Genomic DNA, 18,384 nt, shown 5'->3' with positions numbered 1-18,384 from the left:
AGGAGCGCTTGTGCACCAGCACTGGGGCAGTATAGAGTAGCTGAGACAGATGAGTCCCGGAAACTCGTTGGCCAACCAATGAGCAAGAGACCCTGCCCCTAATTATAAAGTGGAGAACCAACCACTGAAAAAGATACCTGAAATCAACCTCTTGCTTATACCACACACAAAGAGACACACACAAACACACAGACACACAGACACACACACACACACACACAGAGAGAGAGAGAGAGAGAGAGAGAGAGAGAGAGAGAGAGAGAGAGAGAGAGAGAGATTTCGTTTGCTTGCTTGCTTGCTTGCTTGCTTGATTTCTCCAGTACAAAGGTTTGAACCCAGGGCCTGATACCTGCTAGAAGGCTCTCTACCCTTGAGTTATATCCCTGCCCCTCATTCTTTTACAATCACAAAAAGTGTTTACATACACAACAAGAGGACACAGAGTTCACTGGTACCGCACAGCTGAGCAGACGTTCCTGTCCTCCCAGCAGCTCTGGCCGACCTTGCTCCTCTTGGGTTATTGTTGTAAGGTTTCAGCGGAATACCAGACCTAGCATCACACCTCTCAGCACCATGGTTATTAGCATTGCTAATGAAGTCAGCCATGATTCCTTGAGAGCGAGAGCATGTGTCCAAAGTCCACATTTCCTGTGAGGCTCAAGGTTCCCTTCCAGTTCATCTCCTCCTTACTTGACCTTTTCTGTTAATCTTCCACTGACGTCACAAGATTGTGATGTCATTAGATTTTTACAAAGCACCCAGGCAATGCCCCTCTGCACGTAAAGCAGACCCTTGTCCAGTGATGTCTATGGGACGGATTCCTAGAAGGGGACTTTCCAGCTCGGAGCCTGTGTACTTTTCAAGCTTTAGCACCACGTGACAAGCTGTCCTCCAGGGGACCAGTCTGATTGACATTCCCAGCATCAGGGAGCAGCACCCTGGACAACCTGCACTTGTTAATGACAAGAAATTAAGGGGAAGGAAGGAATATGCAGAGAAAGAGAGAAAAGGAAGAGGAGCCTGGGCTGAGTGACCCAGGGGAGTTCCCAGATACAAGCCAGCTTGCCTAAGCAGCAGGGTGCAGGGAGAGCCTCCGGGCACGGCCCACTGGCAACTGTGGCAGACTAAACCCAAAAGCTGAGATTCAGTGGGGACTGAGAACAGACCCTGAGTGGAGACTCTGGATCCATTCTAAAGAGCCGCTTCTTCAGAAGAACTGAGAGCAGCCTGCCCCAGCTCCCATAGCAGAAGCCCTAATGGCCACAGCCTGGCACTGGGCACTGCTCAGCTCCCTTGCACTGCCCATCACTGAGAAGATGGATCTGAGAGCTATAGGAAGTAGCACAAATGGACCCAGAGCCCAGGCCAGCTCACTCTGCTCTGAGACACAGCTAAAGGCAGTAGCACAGGTGTATACCTGCCCTTTTCCTCGATGCCTCTCTTCCTGTCTGCCTGCCATTGCTGCCAAGTCCTCCTCCCAGTCACCTCCCTCTCCCTCCTCCTTTCTATAGCCTTCAAAATTAAACTCTATTTCAAGTGTGAGGGAAGATAAGTTTGAGGCCTGGCTCTGCACTGAGAAGATGGAGAGCAGGTTGCTTCTGTTGCTACAGGCTGGGCTAGGCTGACTGTCTTCTGTGAGAGAGAAGTGTGTGCCAAGATCTCTGCTAGCCTTGGGCCCACCCTTCTAGGCTCTGGAGCCATATTTATGTGTTGAATCTGAACACCCAGACAAAACCCGTGTAAGGTTAAAGCCAAGCATTGCTGCAGTGGACAGAGCTATGCCCACGGTGGCATCTGCTGAGCACCTGCCACCAAATCCGGAGGACCTGGGGAGGGGGTCATATCATTTATAAGGCAGTATTTAAGAGCAGGAGTGGGGCCTGAGGAGATGCCTTGGCTGGTGCAGTCAGGTCATGAAAACCTGAGTTCAATCCCCAGAACTGGAGAACAGAGGAGAGAGAAAGAGAGAGAGAGAGAGAGAGAGAGAGAGAGAGAGAGAGAGAGAGAGAGAGAGTCAGGCAAACACTGTGGCCCATGAGAGGCTGAAGACAAGCAGATCCCTGGGTCTTGCTGAACAGCCAGCCTAGCCAAGTCAGTAAGTTCCAGGTCAGTGAGAAGCCATCTCAATAAAACATCACCCTCAGGATGCGCAGCCGGGATAACCTGTATCCTGCACACAGCAGCACACGGGTGCACCTCTGTCCACACACACTCAAAACAGCAGCAGGTGGTGGAGCCCTGGGTCTTGCACACACTCCACAAGGCAAGTATTCTACACTTGAGCTGCACCCCTGCTGCTGCAACACACACTAAAAAACTTGAATAAAAGCCGGCAGAGTCCAGGTCACGGGGCTTCTTGCTGGTACAAAAGGAAGATTGCAAGCGTAGTGCGCTCTCATCGGTATGATCCCAGCACATAGGGAGCTGATTGTGGGTTCTAGGCTAGCTTGGGCTGCATAGTGAGACCCTGTTTCAAAAAAAAAAAAAAAAAGGGTTAAGCCGAGGCCAAGTTTCGTGAACAAGAATCCAGTTATACAAAGGCAGAGTGAAATTTCACACCCCAGATCTGTTTTAAATCACAACCTTTTAAAGTTAGGGAGAGGGGATCAGGGCTGAGACACAGGACAAACACCTGCCTGTCTCCTTGCATCTACCCCTTGGTTTTTTTTGTTTTGTTTTGTTTTTGTTTTTTGTTTGTTGGTTGGTTGGTTGGTTGGTTGGTTTTTCGAGACAGGGTTTCTCTGTGTAGCCCTTGGCTGTCCTGGAACTCACTCTGTAGACCAGGCTGGCCTCGAACTCAGAAATCCGCCTGTCTCTGCCTCCCAAGTGCTGGGATTAAAGGCGTGTGCCACCACTGCCCGGCACATCTACCCCTTGTATGTTTTGCATTTAACTTCACAGGATCGAAACATGTGCCTGGCAGGTAACAGGACCTCCCCCGGGTTCCCTCTGACTCAAACCCCTTACCTGCAGACTTTCCTGACAGTGACCCAAAAGACTGCTTGGTTCAGTAGCTGGGGAAAGAGAGGGAAGTAGCCCCAAGCCACAGCATCTTCCCAGCCTTCTCTGTGTATCATTCAGACTACACCCTGCCCCCCCCCCCAGGAGGCTGAAGACTCCCAGTGGCAGCTGAGACCCACAGCACTGCTCAACATATCTAACTTTCAGGAGAACCCTCCTCCCCGAAGAGGTTGGGTCCTTCCTGATGTCCACGACAGTGTTCCTGCTCCAATAAGAAGGGATGGCCAGTTCCTCAAGACAAATGGAGTCCTGGCGCATGCTCAGATTCTGCTGTCTACCCTTGTCTGCTAGCGGCCTCTGCTCAGATACTTCACCAAAGGGACCTGGAGTTACTTCCTGCCCCAAAGAGAGCCCAAGATCACCACACAGTGATCCCTAGAGAGTGCCCAGCCCTGGCAGCACAGCCAGCAATTAATGCGGTTGCTCTTATCCTCTTCCTGGGTGACACAAATGGCCAGCTTTGAGGCCCCCACCCTTCATTCAGAGCAAGGCCTTTATTCACCTAGGCCTCCAGGTGATCTAAGGGGGGAAAGGTAGCCACACAGTTCCAGAAGACTAAAGAGTGATCAGGCTAGAGCTTGGAGTCTTGAGTTCAGCCAGCCCCTACCAGTACTGACAGGTTGGCTCAACTTCCTCTGAGTACGTAGAATTTAAAGGTTTTTGATTCTTCATTCACACAGGCAGGCAAGCAGAAACAGCCTATGAAGGGCTGTCTTAGTCAGGGATTCTATTCCTGCACAAGCATCATGACCAAGAAGCAAGTTGGGGAGGAAAGGGTTTATTCAGCTTACACTTCTATACTTTGTTCATCCCCAAAGGAAATCAGGACTGGAACTCAAGCAGGTCAGGAAGCAGGAGCTGATGCAGAGGCCATGGATGCATGTTACTTACTGGCTTGCTTCCCCTGGCTTGCTCAGCTTGCTTTCTTATAGAACCCAGGACTACCAGCCCAGGGATGGCACCACCCACAAGAGGCCCTCCCCCCTTGATCACTAATTTAAAAAAAAAATGCTTTACAGCTGGATCTCATGGAAGCATTTTCTCAATCAAGGCTCCTTTCTCCATGATAACTCCAGCCTGTGTCCAGTTGACACACAAAACCAGCTCAGTACAAGGGCCCAGGACCAGGATCTGTCTATATAGACTGCGAGGCACACAATTCAAACATGGCCCCTTGCTCTGCTCTGAGGCACATAGATTCTGGGGTTATAAAGAGTCAATAAGCAGTTAACAAATATATAAAACCAAGTGGTGGAAACTCTCTGGAAGAAAGTGATAGATCTTTAGAGAGAACCCCGGTCTCTTATTGGGTCGTTTTGAGATATCCCCATTGCAGAGGAAGCAGCTAGCTAGGGTCTCTGCATGGAAAGGTATAGGAGAGAATGAAGAAGCTTCATCCCCACTCTGGGCTTTTGCAGAAGGACAGTGGGAGCCCTGAGGAGTTGGGGTTGGAGCAGAGTGGGGTTCTCTAGCTGCAACTGGGGCGTGTGCTTCGAAGCCCTGTCCACATCTTGCAGCAAACACCTTCATTTTCCTGTGGCTTCCATGCATTGCCCAGACATCCAGTAGGATGCTCGCCTTTCAGGTCAGCAGCCCCTTCATCTTCAGAGTGGCCATCCACTTGACCATCCTCCCAGCTTGCCGTCTGCTGAGGCTGTGCAGAGCTCCAGAATTGGCTCCCCCCACACTGAGCTCCAGGGCTTGGCTACACCATGCCTGGCCAGACCATACAGTCTAGCCAGTTGAATTCACCCAGGACAGCAGAAAAGGGTAGCGGAGCCCAGTGGAAGCAGAGGAGAAGAAGGTAGAGCCAGCAGACCCTCCTGACACCATTCACTTACAAGACTATCTTCTCAGGTGGTGTGGGCAACACAGGACACTGAGGCAGAAACAGCAGCATCCTGCCAGCCACGTGCTGCCTCTAGGCCCTGCATGGCCATCAGAGGCCAGGTTGACTGCCTGCTGAAGCTGCTGACCCTGGCTAGTCTGCAGAGATGCCAGCTTTTAGCACAGACCCTCCCCAGCAGAGGCAAGGCTAGGGAAAAGAGAGGGAGGCCTTAGTGGGAACAGGGTGTGGAAAGGATGCTAAGAGGATCAGGTGTGTGTCCTCCTTAGAGGGAAGTCTTTGGGGGGTATCAGTGCAAAGAACCTTGAATTAAGTGGCCCTGGCCTTGATGACCCCTCAAATGATCACCAAAGGCTTCTTAACTGGTTATAGTGACCCTGTCTCTACAGTTCAGAAGACAACTGGTCTACTTGAAGCCTTTTAAAGCCTCATGTGCCCTTGTCTTGGTAGCCTAAATTCCAACCCTGACTTTATTTTGGTTTATCTACACACACACACACAACACACACACTATTTTAGTTTCAATGCTGTCGTCTTCTTCAATATCTGGTATTAATTTCTTCATGTCTCAGTTTCCCTGTCTAGTTAATATACACACAGCAATGTCTTATTTTGGATTCTTCTAGAGACATTCTCCAAATAGATGTCCAGGGGCAGAATTTGTTCTGGGAGGTAATATCAATGGCAGTGTGGAGGTGTGAAATGAGGGAGAGGGGAACCAGTAAGTCCAAGCCTCCACTGCAGCCACCAGGGCCTTTATTAGGAGAACACCCAGAATGGGTTGCCAAGGGGCAAGGGATGTGTAGAATTTACAACCCAGCTCTGACTTTCTGTGGTAAGAGGGCTGAGGAAGCATGAAGCCTCCCAGCACTCCAGCCTGGGTCTTGCAGGTGGGTGGAATGGAACCCTTGCACAGAGCAGAGAGAAACAGTTTGGGGAACACTGTATGGAGATACTAGGCTGTACATCAGGCTGACCTACTCCCTCAGCCACCTGAGAAAGACTATATTTCCCAACATCCTTGCAGCTCGTTAGTGTCACGTGATCAGCTACCACAGCCAGTGGGCTATGAGAGGAAGTAAGGAACTGCACATCCTTGGTCCTCCCCCAAGTCTTCCACACTTTCTTTTCCCTGACCACGAAAGCAAAGGCCAACAAGTGTTTTCTTTAAGCTTTGGTGGCATACAGTCTCTGTCACAGCCAGTTAATTTGGCTGTGGCATACAGTCTCTGTCACAGCCAGTTAATTCGGCTGTGCTGTGCTAAAGCAGTCTTCTCAACAAAATGTTACTGAACAGCCTGACTTCGTCTCAATAAAACTTTATTTACAAAAGAAACCCATCCCAGGTTGCAAACCTCCCTCCTAGACACTGGCAGATCCTTGGGTGGGAAGAACCTGGGGACCACACAGCTTCTTAGAGTGATACCAGCCTCACTAGCCAGCTTCCCCTCCGTTGTGCTCAGAGTGAGAAAACCCTGCGTTCAGACAAGCAGGGGTTGTAACTGATACAGAAAGCTTTGCAGTGGAGGTGTCATTCATGTTGGACCGCAGTGAAAGCATCGCTGTGCTGGTGGGCAAGATGAGGAAGGACATTCTAAAGGAAGATAGAACTGTGTGCTCCAGTGGCAGGAGAGTAGAGTGTCATGTTTACATTGCAAAGGGAACGTAAAAAGTGGTCACCAGGAAATGGAAGCTAGAGCCCAAGTGTTGAGTGACAGAGCAAGGTGGAAGGAAGGGTGGGAACGGATTGTCGGCTGGTGCTCTCCCATTCCTGTACCTCTAGCCAGTGTCAACCCCATGCCTGGCATGCTCCTCAGTGTCTCTCCTGCTTCAAATCCATCCTTCTTTCAGGACTGAACAAAACTCCTACTTGCTCCACAATGCCAGGGCAACAGGGTCTCAGCCAGTGCACAAGGTTTGAGGTAACGGTCCTGAGTTCAAATCCTGGCTCTGTCAATAAGAGAAGCCAATGACTAAACAGCAACTATAAATAAACCAAATGGGTTGGGTTTGGATGTTTCTGATTCCCAGACTTCACTTGACAACAGTTCTCCACTTGAGAAGTGACTTCTGGGTAAAGTTCAAAGCTGGGATCTCTACCAGGAAGATGATTTACCCACGGGTGTGACAGTGAAGCCTTTTGGTAAGACCTCACCAAGACTCACGGCAGTGCCTTCTAGACCCCTCCAGAGAGACAGAGAACATCTAAGCATATATTGAAGCCCCTTCCTGTTACACAATAGAGCTTGTCTTGTCTACTCAAGAACTCCCCCAAGGGGGTGACTATGCCTGCCCTGACTTAGATGACAAAGACAGGCCTGGGGAAAGCTGAGCACACGTCACAGGAGGGACTGGGGGTGGTATGTAAGAGCGACCACGAGAAACTCCACAGCCTGGAGGCTTCAGAACGAGGGTTCCTTCCCTTGCTGTCCTGGGATTCCAAAGTCAGGTAAATGTGACACCAGGGTTATGGCATACTCTTCTTACATCTTCACAAGACCTCCCTCCTAATCTTCTTTGTGTTTGTGTGTATGCACACATGCAGTAGCTCCCACATGAAGGTCGGAGGAGAGCCTTGAGTGTTAGATCTTGGCTTCTGCTGATTTGAAAGCCATGTTAAAGCCAGGCCTCAACTTTCTGTTCTAACAGCGGTACCCTCTACACACACCTAACCGTTCTCCAGGACATTCTCCCCTTCCCCAAAAAAAACCTTCCTAATCATATTAGCCGTGGGTCCCAACATCTGCTCTCATGGCCTGTGTCCTCCCATGTCTCTGTCTGTTCCCTTCGTGAGCTCTCTGTGTCCTCCGATGTCACTGTCCCCGTTTCCAACATAGTCTTCTCAGGATTTTCCCTTCTCTGTCTTCATTCTCCACGAGGCTGCAACTGTTCTTTCTAGCACTTTCCTTCACTCCCTGGTGTGACCTGCCCCCCGGGGAGCCTTTATTAATTTCTCTCCTCCCTCTGTTGCCCCCTCCTCGGCCCTTAGCTTGTCACATCCATCAGCTCCCTGCACCTGTTTTAGCTGCTGCCTTCTTCTTGTCCCCTCCCAGGAGGATGGCATCCCTTCCTCAAACTGGGCTGTGAGCACTGTCCCCTTGCCTGGGAGCAGGGGCACAGGAGGGCGGAGACTCCCAGAAGGCCGGGTTTAGATCATTTTATTTTTATAATGTCCTTGGGCTGATCAACGTGTTTGTGAGCTTGTGTGGGGCTGGGTTATGAGCTGGGTGGGAAGGGACCAAGACTGCAAATAGCACTTGAAATTAATATAGGTCAGTTTCTGTGTGGTGTCCCCCAAGGGTCCTGGTGTGGGAAAGCCTGTCGTCTGGGGCTCAGCTCTGTGGAGGCAGCTGCTGTTGCCCTTGGGGAGGATGCTTGCTGAAGACTAAGAGGAGGCACAGGGCATGAGAAATGGGCCAGCTGCTCTTCTGGTGTCAGGGGTGGGGGCTCTCTTCTCCTCCCCTAGGTCTGAGGACCCTGATGCTGTACCGTGGTTGGCAGGTGGGAACGACAGTCTTGTCCTTATAAAATGCAAGCACCTTACCTTGCACCCAGATCTACTGTGTTCTCAGATAAAATGTTTGACTTTTCTGGTCCTCAGCGGTCCTTGTTTGAAAAACAGGAGACCTTTTGCCTAAAGAAGGGTCAAAGGCATTTGTAAGAGAGAAAGGAATGGCCACACATATCTCTCTGAATCTCCTGAATGCCATGGAGGTTAAATGAACCCAGGGGTGTGGGCAGAGCCTACAGCTATAGCCTAGCACTGTGCCTGAGAGAGAGGGACACTCCAACTACTTTTCTAGCTCAGAACAGGAAGTACCCACAGCACCCAGCAAAGAGCTGCAAACATCATGCTTGTCCAACTGGAAGTGTTGAGAACAACCACCATGCCAGGCTTAGAGCCGGAAAGGGCAGGAAGAAACAGAGCAGACATGGTGCCCGTGTCTGCATAACATGGGGCCCTATAAAACAAACCAGAGAAAAGACAATGACAAACTGGATAGATTGGAGGAAACAGGCCTGCTGGGGAGAATAAAACCAGGGAACTCGGTTAGATCTAGGAGGTCTGGGAGACAGAAACATGAATTTCTAAAAAGATGACATTTCTGTGACATCTATGGAGGAAGAAACAGATGACACCCAGAAAAGGCACGAGAAGAGTGTGTTTTTGCTTCATGTAGAAGACAGAGCTCATGCAAAGGCCCTGGGGCAAGAAAACACTTAGGGCTAGATTCAGGCCAGAGAGAGAGAGAGAGAGAGAGAGAGAGAGAGAGAGAGAGAGAGAGAGAGAGAGAGAATGCATTACAGGCCAGGAGCTAGAGATGGTCAGATCCAGGTCACCCAGGGTACCAAGCACGTGAACCATAAGGGATTTTAAGAAAGCAGTGTGAGGTGATCTGTGCTTCACCACATCCCTGTGGCTGCTGTCAAGAGGCAGAAGAGCAGATGTGAACAGAAGATGACCGCAGGGACAGGAGCGTCTCAGCCAGGGATGACAGCAACCAAAATGGAGATGACACTGGCCTCAGTTTGCATAACACTTTAAATTGTCCAGTCCTGAGAGACCTCACCCATTTGGCTGGAGTGGAGGATGTCCTGTGGAGATAGAAAGGCATTGTGCAAGACCAAGCAGTGAGAGCTTGGCTCAGTTTGAAGTCTTTGCTTCACTTATGCCCATCAAGGTCCCTTTAGGAGAGGTAAGGACATGGCTCAAGTAGTCAGACACAATCCACAGGACTGCAGGAGGTGGCTGTCTTTGGAGTTTTCTCCTTGTGCTTTTAAGGGATTTTTAAAACTTTCAAAGTTTCTTGGATCCTGGGTTTTGTTTGTTTTATGATACAGAGTTTCATGTAGCCTAGAATTGCCTTGAACCCACTATGTAGCTAAAGATGACCTTGAACTTCTGATCTTCCTGCTTGCATCTCCCAAGTGCTAAGGTTACAGGCATGAGCTACCATGTCATGGCTCTTGAATGCTGGTTTCTCTTCATATTACATATGTGTATGTGTGTGTACATGTGAATGATTGTGTGTGTGCAGGTGTGCCTATGGAAGCTGAGGTCAACCTCAGGTGTCCCTCCTTGGGAGTTATCTCCCTTTTTTCCCCTGAGACACAGTCTCTCATTGGGACCTGGACAACATTAATTAGTCTAGGTTGGCTGAGCAGAGAGCCAATCTCCTTCTGCTCCCATCTCCTGAGCACTGGAGTTACAAGCTCGTGCACCTTGCCTGGCTTTGTGTTCGTATATGCAGGTATGTGTGTATAAGCCATGAATTGACTTTGGGTATCCTCCTGCATCTTATTTTTTGAGACAAGATCTTTCAGGGAACCTGGAGCTGACTGATTTGGGTGATAAACTGACCAGTGAGCTCTGGAGACCCACCTGTCTCCATCCCCAGAGTGCTGGGGCACATGCTGCCATATTTAGTTTTTGCATGGGTGCCGGGAACCTAAACTCCAGATTTTATGTTTGCACGGCAAGTCCTTTTCAGACTGAACCATGCCCAGCACTCCTTATGTTTGCAAAGCAAAATACTTTACCAAATAAGCCATTCCCCAAAGCCTGTATCCTAGCCTCTTGATCAATGTGGTGAAGACTGCACCCATCATTTTTTTTTTTTTTTTTTTTTTTTTGGAAATGTGCGAAGAATTAGAGAATTGTGACTGCAAAGCAGGAAGGAGACTCTACGGCACATAGTAGGCATTTTCTTGGTCTAATTCCATATAGTATGCATGTTCTTGTTCTAATTCCTGTTGCTGTTATAAAATACAACTTAGAAGGGAAATGATTTGCTTTAGCTCTCAATTCCAGGTTTCAGTCGACAAGGCAGTGACTTCAGTCACTTCACAACTCCAGTCAAAACAGAGAGAAATAGATGCACACATGCTTACTTGCTTGTGCTCAGCTCGATTTCTCTACTCTTATACAGTCCAGGATGCAAGCCTAGGGAATGGCATTACCCACAGTGGGCTGTGTCTCCCCACATCAATTAAAGGCAGTCTTCCACAGACTTGCTCACAGGCCTACCCAGAGTGGAAAATCCCTTATTAACTCCAGGTGATTGCAGGCTATGTCAAGCTGACAATAAACTTAGTCATCACAGGTGCTGGGTAATTTCAGTGCCTTGTCTTTAAGAAAGGGAGATTCAGGGGAGCAATCAGCACACAGTACTTATTTGAATAAGGTCAAAGGGAACTTCCCATGCCAGCACCATGCCCACTGTCTCACAGTTGGCAGGCATGACAGGTTTGATAGCTGCATGCTGCACTCTGGCTTGGTCTCCGGGAGCAGACAGAAAGTGAACAGCTCTCGGGATGAGAAGGATCCAGCCCTAGTATGGCTATCATCTGTGCCCAGCAGTGAGACCTTTAGGAACATGGCTAGTGATGGGTCCTGGTTCTATCTCCTTCCAGTCTCATCCCACCTCCATCTTTTACTAACCAGTATGTTTCTCCTAACCCCAAAATTATGACAGGCAATAGACCTATGCCATGCCCACCTGTGCCATGGGCACCCAGGCTGCACAATCCTTTACATGGCAACACAGCCCAGATTGTAGCCTTGTGCCCTGGGATCAGATAAGAAAGATGCTCTAAGATGCAGGGTGGTGATGTGTTGGGGAGTGACCCGGGCATATTGAAGACTTAGAGCCACGGGATGGTCTAGTTCTGACTCCCTAAGCACAGCGGACTTAGGTCTGGAGCTACATCATATCTCAAGATCCAAGCATAGCCAGGACCCAGGCTAAGGTAAGAAGGACAGAAGTCATTCAGAACGGTGGACTTGGGGGAATGTTCTGGCCACAGAGACTGGGTTGGGAGGCACAGCTGCGTGGAGAGGATGTCACCACAGGAAGACCCCAGCACCTTGACTCAGAAGACAGAGTGGAGCAGGCTTTCAGGACTCGAGGAAGCGCTGGGGGGGGGGGGGGGGGAGCAGCAAAGCTCAAGACATGAGCTTTTGTTTCTGCTGTTCCTCTGCCTTTCATCTCGGGTGCCTCGAGTTCTGCTCAAAAATAGAGTATAAATAAATGATCAAACAACATGACAGTGCTCGTTCCCTGCCAGCCGGCGACCTTGAAAGGGTCTTCAGTGTGCCTTTGTTCTCTTCTGGATCTCTTCACACTTGTTACACTCAGCAACACTGTCTGGGCCAGCTCAACACACCGATAGGAGCCCTGCCTCTATCCACAAGCAGCTTCCCCAGTCTGTGGTTCAGTGGACACTAAGTAGAGCCCCGCCATGCTAGAATTCCAAGCCTGGAGGGCACAGGAAGCCCCTATGAGTCTGGGGCTCTTACCCTGAGTGATATGGGAGTCATAGACTGAGCTGGTGAATACAGGTATTCTAGGTCCACTCAGATCGGACAGACTCTGCAGTCTAACAGGCTCTGTGTTAGCCCAACAGTGTGGGATCGTGCAGTAGAGTCAGGGACCCTTCCAGCCACTGGAGCATGGAGAGGACGCTGGAGGTGGTAATCAATGTGACATAGGCAGGGAAGTCTAGAGCCAGGAATTTGGGAGTTGTTAATGTGTTGCCAGAAGTCATGTGGCTATCCCAATTGTCCTCAAGGGACTTGGCATGGCCTAGGAAAGGGATGGAGCTCTCCCAAGTGTAAATAACCAAGGCCATGTCAACAGGAAGGTGCAATCCCGGGGCTGGCTCTGAAGGAATCCGGTTTGTCTGTGACTCCCTGCAATGAACCAGAAGAAATGCCTGGGATGTCCTTGAGTGAGAGGTACCAAGTGGGGTCCAAACCCCTTCTGTTTTTTCCTAGCAACTTCCCTCTGCTTCACCTTACTGGTCTAGAAAATGGGTGCATGCTACCTCTCAGAGTGCTGAGACCAAAGGGCTGTGACAATAGATGCCTCTGACTCCCATCAAAGTCACAGGCTGGATTCACAGCAGTTTCTTAGAACCCCCACAACCATCTCTCCTGACAATACTGCTGTGGATGCTGTGCTGGAGGGACAATGAGTCCAGCAGTCCCCAGCCAAGAGCCACATGCAGAACTGCAGGACAAGGAACATGGTCTGGGTGCAAGGAGGTCATGCTTCCTGCTCCCACAGGCTACCCACCTGCCCAGCCTGCTAACATTGCCCTGTGGCTGGTTCATGCCAGCTATTGAGCAGGCTCTGCCTGAACATGAGGACCTGTTGGGTAAGACGGGTCCTGCTGACAGCATGGGGCTCCCAACTGAAGGCCATCCTCCCTGGATGCCACAGTACTGTCCCCTAGAGGACAGACATTGGAAGACAAAAGACCACCTGCTGTGTGAGACCTATTCTGAGTCCCTGTCATAGCACACCACATGCAGGGGACAGGGGGCTCCCACTGTGGAGAATGGATCTCCAGACAGGGCACTGGATCATGGACAAGGGGAGCCCCACAGGAGCTGGCTGGGGCAGGGTAACTTTTCAAGGAAGATGCCAGCGTTGGCACAGGATGAGAGTCTAGGGTATAGCATAGGGCAGAGATGCCAGCTACCTCATCAGGGCTTGGTGATAGACTTGTTTCTGTTTTTTCTTTTTTTTTAGGAAACAGATTCATTCCTTCTGCTCTAGACAAGGTCCAAGATAGATAGTCTTGTAAGTTGAGTTTAGGTCAGTTGCCTCAGAGGAGGCCTGGCCCCTCAAAGGACAGTACCCTGAGACTGGGCCCACACATGAGGAGAAGGACAGCTTCCTGTGAGGTTAGCATTTACAGTTTTGAAGTGAGCAGGGTGGGTCTGGTGATATGGCTTAGTGGCAGCGCACTTACTCATACTGTAGACCCCTGGTTCCATCCCCAACACGAGACCAAAGCAAACAGGTTTTGTGTGTATGCGACTCAACCCGACCTCTATGTGAAGACAGACCTAATAAGAAAGGTTCTGTGTGTGGCCACCCTGGGCAGGTGAGCTGCCATCCTTGGAAACACTGTCAGAGATCCCATGACCTCCCCAGACATGATCCCCTGCTGCCAACTGGAACCCTTTCCCACTTTGGACAGTGCAGACAGCTGCAGGATTGAGGTCCCTTCATGAAAGACAGGAAAGGATTCACTTTGCCCCCTTGGAGGAAGTACTAGGTATTTTCTGAGCATCTACTTCATGACCAGGCCCTGCCAGCTTTGCTCCAGGGAGCCCTGAGATAACCAGTCCTTCACCCGGTGCTAATAATCAAGGGAACATTGCTTGGATCTGAGCAGAGGTCTGCCCTGATACTGGAGTACCCTCACCTGTACATGCCACGGGGCAGGCTGTGTTCTTCCCATGCATCCTGCTCTTACAGCAGGGCCGGGCTCATCTCCAGGACTCGGCTCTCAGCGTTTTCTGTGGTCATCACTCACCGAGTCTCCAATTTCACCGTGAGCTCATTGAGCAATGGCAACACTCCCAACCCCATTCAGGAATCTCATTCTGCAGAACAGCAAGGAGGTGGGGGTGGGGCCAGGGGACCTGAGTGGCACCTTCCTCGTGGCCACCCACGGGCAGGGCTTTGGGCCCAGCAGAGTCCCTCTACCCCAATGCCACCTCTCTAAGCCATGGGTCTATATTTCTAAACCACAGTAGGAGTATGGCAGGAAACCTGGGACACGGGTGCCGTATAAAAGGGCCAGATGACCTGGGCACAGTGAGGGCACTGTCAGCTGACATATGCTGGCAGCAAGGGCCCTTCTGTGAAGACTGACAAACCTAAGTCATCTCTCTTGGGACCAAGAGAAGGCTCATGAGTAGAACTGAGCTGCTGGGGCCCTGCTGAGGAGCAAGTGGTCTAAGCATCCTCCTTTGGTAGTCGGAGACATTAAGGGATGAATGTAGGCTCTGTTGAAACCTCCATTTTAGGGGCTGCTATTAAACGGACCAATGATGATACTGGTGGTCTCTATCCCACTTGCTCCTGTGACTCTTGGAAATTTTATCTCATCCCCTCCATGTCACCCCTCCCCAATGAAAACATCATTGTCTCTTCTACTAGACAGTTGAACACCAGAGGCCCAGGAGGTAAGGTGACTCCCCCAAGGCCACACAACTAAGGGGTATATGGATGCCATCCTCAGTCTTTGAGGTTTCCCTGCAAGCTCTAGCCGAGATGTGGGCAACATAGCCCATGGGGTACAGCCCATAGAGGTCCCAAGAGCTCAACTTCTCTTCACTCTCCCTCACCACAATGAGCCACACGGAGCAGGCTCCGGGATCCAACAAGTTTCCATTGTAGAGTCAGCCAGGGTGAGCAGCACTGACACCTGCAGCTAGAGGCCAGTGTCCTTCGCACCTTCAACCGCAGGCAAAATATGGTGTCAAGACACCTGGTGTGTTGCAACAGAAATAATTACTTGACAATTAAAATTAAAGGGAAAAATATCATCCTTGTAACTAATACCTGTAACTAATATCCCTTCATGAATCAAGAAAATGCCTGCAGTTCTTCCTGTCAGTGGGTAGTCTGAATTAATCCTTTTACTATATGAGTTCTGGAAATCAAATTCAGGTCATTAGACTTGGCAGCAAGCTCCTTTACCCACTGGTCCACCTTGCTGGCCCTCAACCCCTTTTCCTTCTAATTAAAATGTTCACCTAATAGTTCATTGACAAAGAAATTATTTGACAATTGAGAAGCAGAGCTTATTAATGTCATCATACACAGTGGGGCATCCAGACTTGATATCTGTATGTGGACTTTGACAGTTCCCTCTTTCCAAGCCAACCAAGGTGTCCAAGGGCTCAGCTGAGGAGCTGCAAGTTCTCAGTCAGAGTGTAGGAAAACTTAGAACTTCACCTAACAGGCACCAGGGCCTCCTCTCTGTGAACTTTTGGGTGATCCCTCGCCTTCTCTGGGATCCACTGGACTAGACTGATTTAGAAGACTCGTCTATGTCTCCAAGATTCTGCCCACTCTGGCTGGGGGCACCTGGTGAATCTCAGGCCCAGATCTATGAACTGAGTGCAAGACTCATTTATTCAGTGGTTGACTTGGCTTCTGTGTCCACATGGCTTCCGACTGAAAGCAGCCCAAGGCTACAATGAAGAGGCATCTTATCCCATCTTGCAGAGCAAGAAGCTGGGACTTCAAGAGGGGAACCCATCTCCCATTCCCCTGTCAAGCAGCCTTTGAGCTGAGCCATTCCTTGACTCTGTTTTCTCCCCTATAAGTTGCAGAGAGAGGAGCTGCTGCCTCCCCTCCGTGGTACCATGAGGGCCACCATTGTTATTCCTGTGTCACAGGAAGACAGAGACACTCTCATCTCATAAACCCAGCAGTCTGACTAAGCATATACATGATAGTGGTGCTGATGCAGTCCCTCTGCCCATTACAGAGGTCCCCGCTGTATAGAGAGGAAGCTCACAAGTAACAGGTAGTATTTTAGTACAAGATGGAGATATGGCAAGGTCAGGAGTGCCCAAGACAGATCCCAATCTCAGAGCACTGTATGAGGAGGCTGCCTGGAGGAACAGAGACAGGAAGAGGAGAGTGGTGTCTCAAGAAACTCTGTACACTATGGGGGACAGAGTGTGGATCAACTGAGCGACACAAGTTTGGAGTACTCATTCTACGCCACCCACCCCCAGGAAGGGGCTGTGGGGCTAACAAGGCAGGAGGCAGTGCCTGCAACACAAAGCTGCTGGGGACAGGTGAGTCATGGTGCCATTTGCAAACCCCAGCAACATCCACCCTTGAGCGTCCTGTGGTCACCAAATCTGGAATCTTGCCCTCTGCATCCATCTCTCTTAGTGGCCTTGAATCTTATATGGCTCAAGATTCCCCAGCCAAGGGACCTATAAGTGTTGGAAATTTTTTGTGTTCGTGATCCACCTAACAGCCAGGGGAACGCACCCCAAGGAACAAAAACGGGTATTGTCTGGCTGAGCAGAATGAGGGCATCTTTGTCAGTACCAGCACATAGTGGGGAGTCAGTGATTTAATAGGATGAACAGAGGTGAGGCCAGAGACACTGAAGGTGAGGTTCAGGACCCCTAGAGAGGCTTCTTCTAGCCTATTCCCCTCCAGATCTTGTTCACCAGGCGTGTTGAGCAGACCTACTATGTGCCAGGCACTTCCCCCTTACTTGGCTTCATAAAGGCACACCACACCGTGGTGCTATGAGGCACAGCAGGGTAAGAATCTGACCCATTGTCATGCACTCCATGAGAAAGTGCAGGGCTGAAATTTTGACTCAAATTGAACTAACTCCAGAATCCTTTTCCTTAGTCATTCCATTTTACTGTTTCTCAAACTCCAACCTCGGTAATTTGCCTCTTTAGTTTAAGCATCTGTTGTTCAATATTTGAGGTCTGTGCTATGGTATGTCATCAGACATTTCCACTGTAGTATGAACGTATATTTTGATAAGAGCATCTGGGTTGTGCAAATGTTAATAGAATGCCCACGTTGATATTAGTTCTGTGTTACCACTCTAACATCTACTGCTTAAATCCATTCACCTCCACAACCCTCCGGGGCAACGCAGATGACATTTCTACAAAGATTCACCCCTTCTGCCTCCCCCTGCCCCATTGCCCTGACTTAGCTGGTAAGAGCTTTCCTCCCGCCTCTCCATGAAAGGCTGGCAGACCCAGCCATCCCAGGAGATGAAAACTCTGTGACCTTGAACATCTCCGTTGAATGTCCCTGATGATCAAATAGTCAGGTAAGGGGGATCACTTCACCAAAAAAAAGAAAAAAGAAAAAAAAGCTGACTGATTTTCCAAGTCACTTAGAGTCCAAGAAGGTGGCTTCTTAGCAGGTTCCCTGGAAAACTACTGAACAAAAAAGAAACACGGAGCTTTCCAGTGTCCTGAACAAGCACCATTAAAGGATATCTGGAGACATTTAGACAGGGGAGAGAATGACCTGTAGGCCCCAGGGTTCAAGTTGAGAGCAGTGAAGAAACAGGAGCCTAGATAACCTAATTGCTGGGCAAGTCAGATGACAAAGACCAGCAGGTCATTCTGCCACTAAGACCCATCTCATTTCTAGGCATCTAATCCCAGCTACTCAGGAGTCTGAGGTGGGAGGATCACAAGTTCAAGGCCATCTTGAGCACCTTAATGAGACCTTGTCTCAGAATAAAAAGTAAAAAGATGTGTACTTGCTTAACACACAGCAATGGGATTCTAGATTCAATCCCAAAACAGCCTGAAAAAGAAGAGACCCCTCCCAAACCTTCCTGTGTTCTCAAAGCCTTATCAATAATCAGGAGGAATGGCTGCACCCATAACACAAGCAACCGGGACCTAGTCACATGTTCTTTGAACCAGTGTGTCCTTGGTTTGAGCCCACTGGAATGTTGTCTGCTGGACAGCTCCTTGAGTGTTACGCCTCTATGTTTCTGCGCATCCCATGGCCTTTCCTTGTCCAAGACCCTGTTATTGTCCATGACAGTTCCATCAGTGTGGCATAGTAAGGCATTTTTGAGGGAGGGAAAGGCCTGTTCCCATAGATTTTATTACGCTTCACGGTCTCTTAGTATTACTGTCAGAATCTCTTGCATGACCAACACATACGTTGAGTTTTAATATAGGTTTACAGATATAA

At 49.7% G+C, this 18,384-nt stretch overlaps 1 long non-coding RNA gene across 3 annotated transcripts in view; it reads right to left on the bottom strand.

Annotated features, from left to right (window-relative positions):
* Positions 1-6,178: 6,178 nt before the first annotated feature.
* Positions 6,179-18,384, bottom strand: part of LOC143434108 (uncharacterized) — a 30,128-nt gene continuing 17,922 nt past the window's right edge. The window contains exons 4-5 of one of the 3 annotated variants that reach the window (XR_013103356.1): positions 8,412-9,463; positions 6,179-6,817 (exon numbers count right to left, since the gene is read on the bottom strand). This is a non-coding gene — a long non-coding RNA (uncharacterized LOC143434108). Of the gene's footprint in view, positions 9,464-18,384 lie in introns of all 3 variants that reach the window. The other 2 variants (XR_013103354.1, XR_013103355.1) reach the window with 2 other exon arrangements.

The sequence above is a fragment of the Arvicanthis niloticus genome, chromosome 13 (genome assembly GCF_011762505.2).
Source record: "Arvicanthis niloticus isolate mArvNil1 chromosome 13, mArvNil1.pat.X, whole genome shotgun sequence".
In the NCBI taxonomy this organism is placed as follows: domain Eukaryota; kingdom Metazoa; phylum Chordata; class Mammalia; order Rodentia; family Muridae; genus Arvicanthis; species Arvicanthis niloticus.
This window is presented reverse-complemented; position numbering and strand designations above follow the sequence as displayed.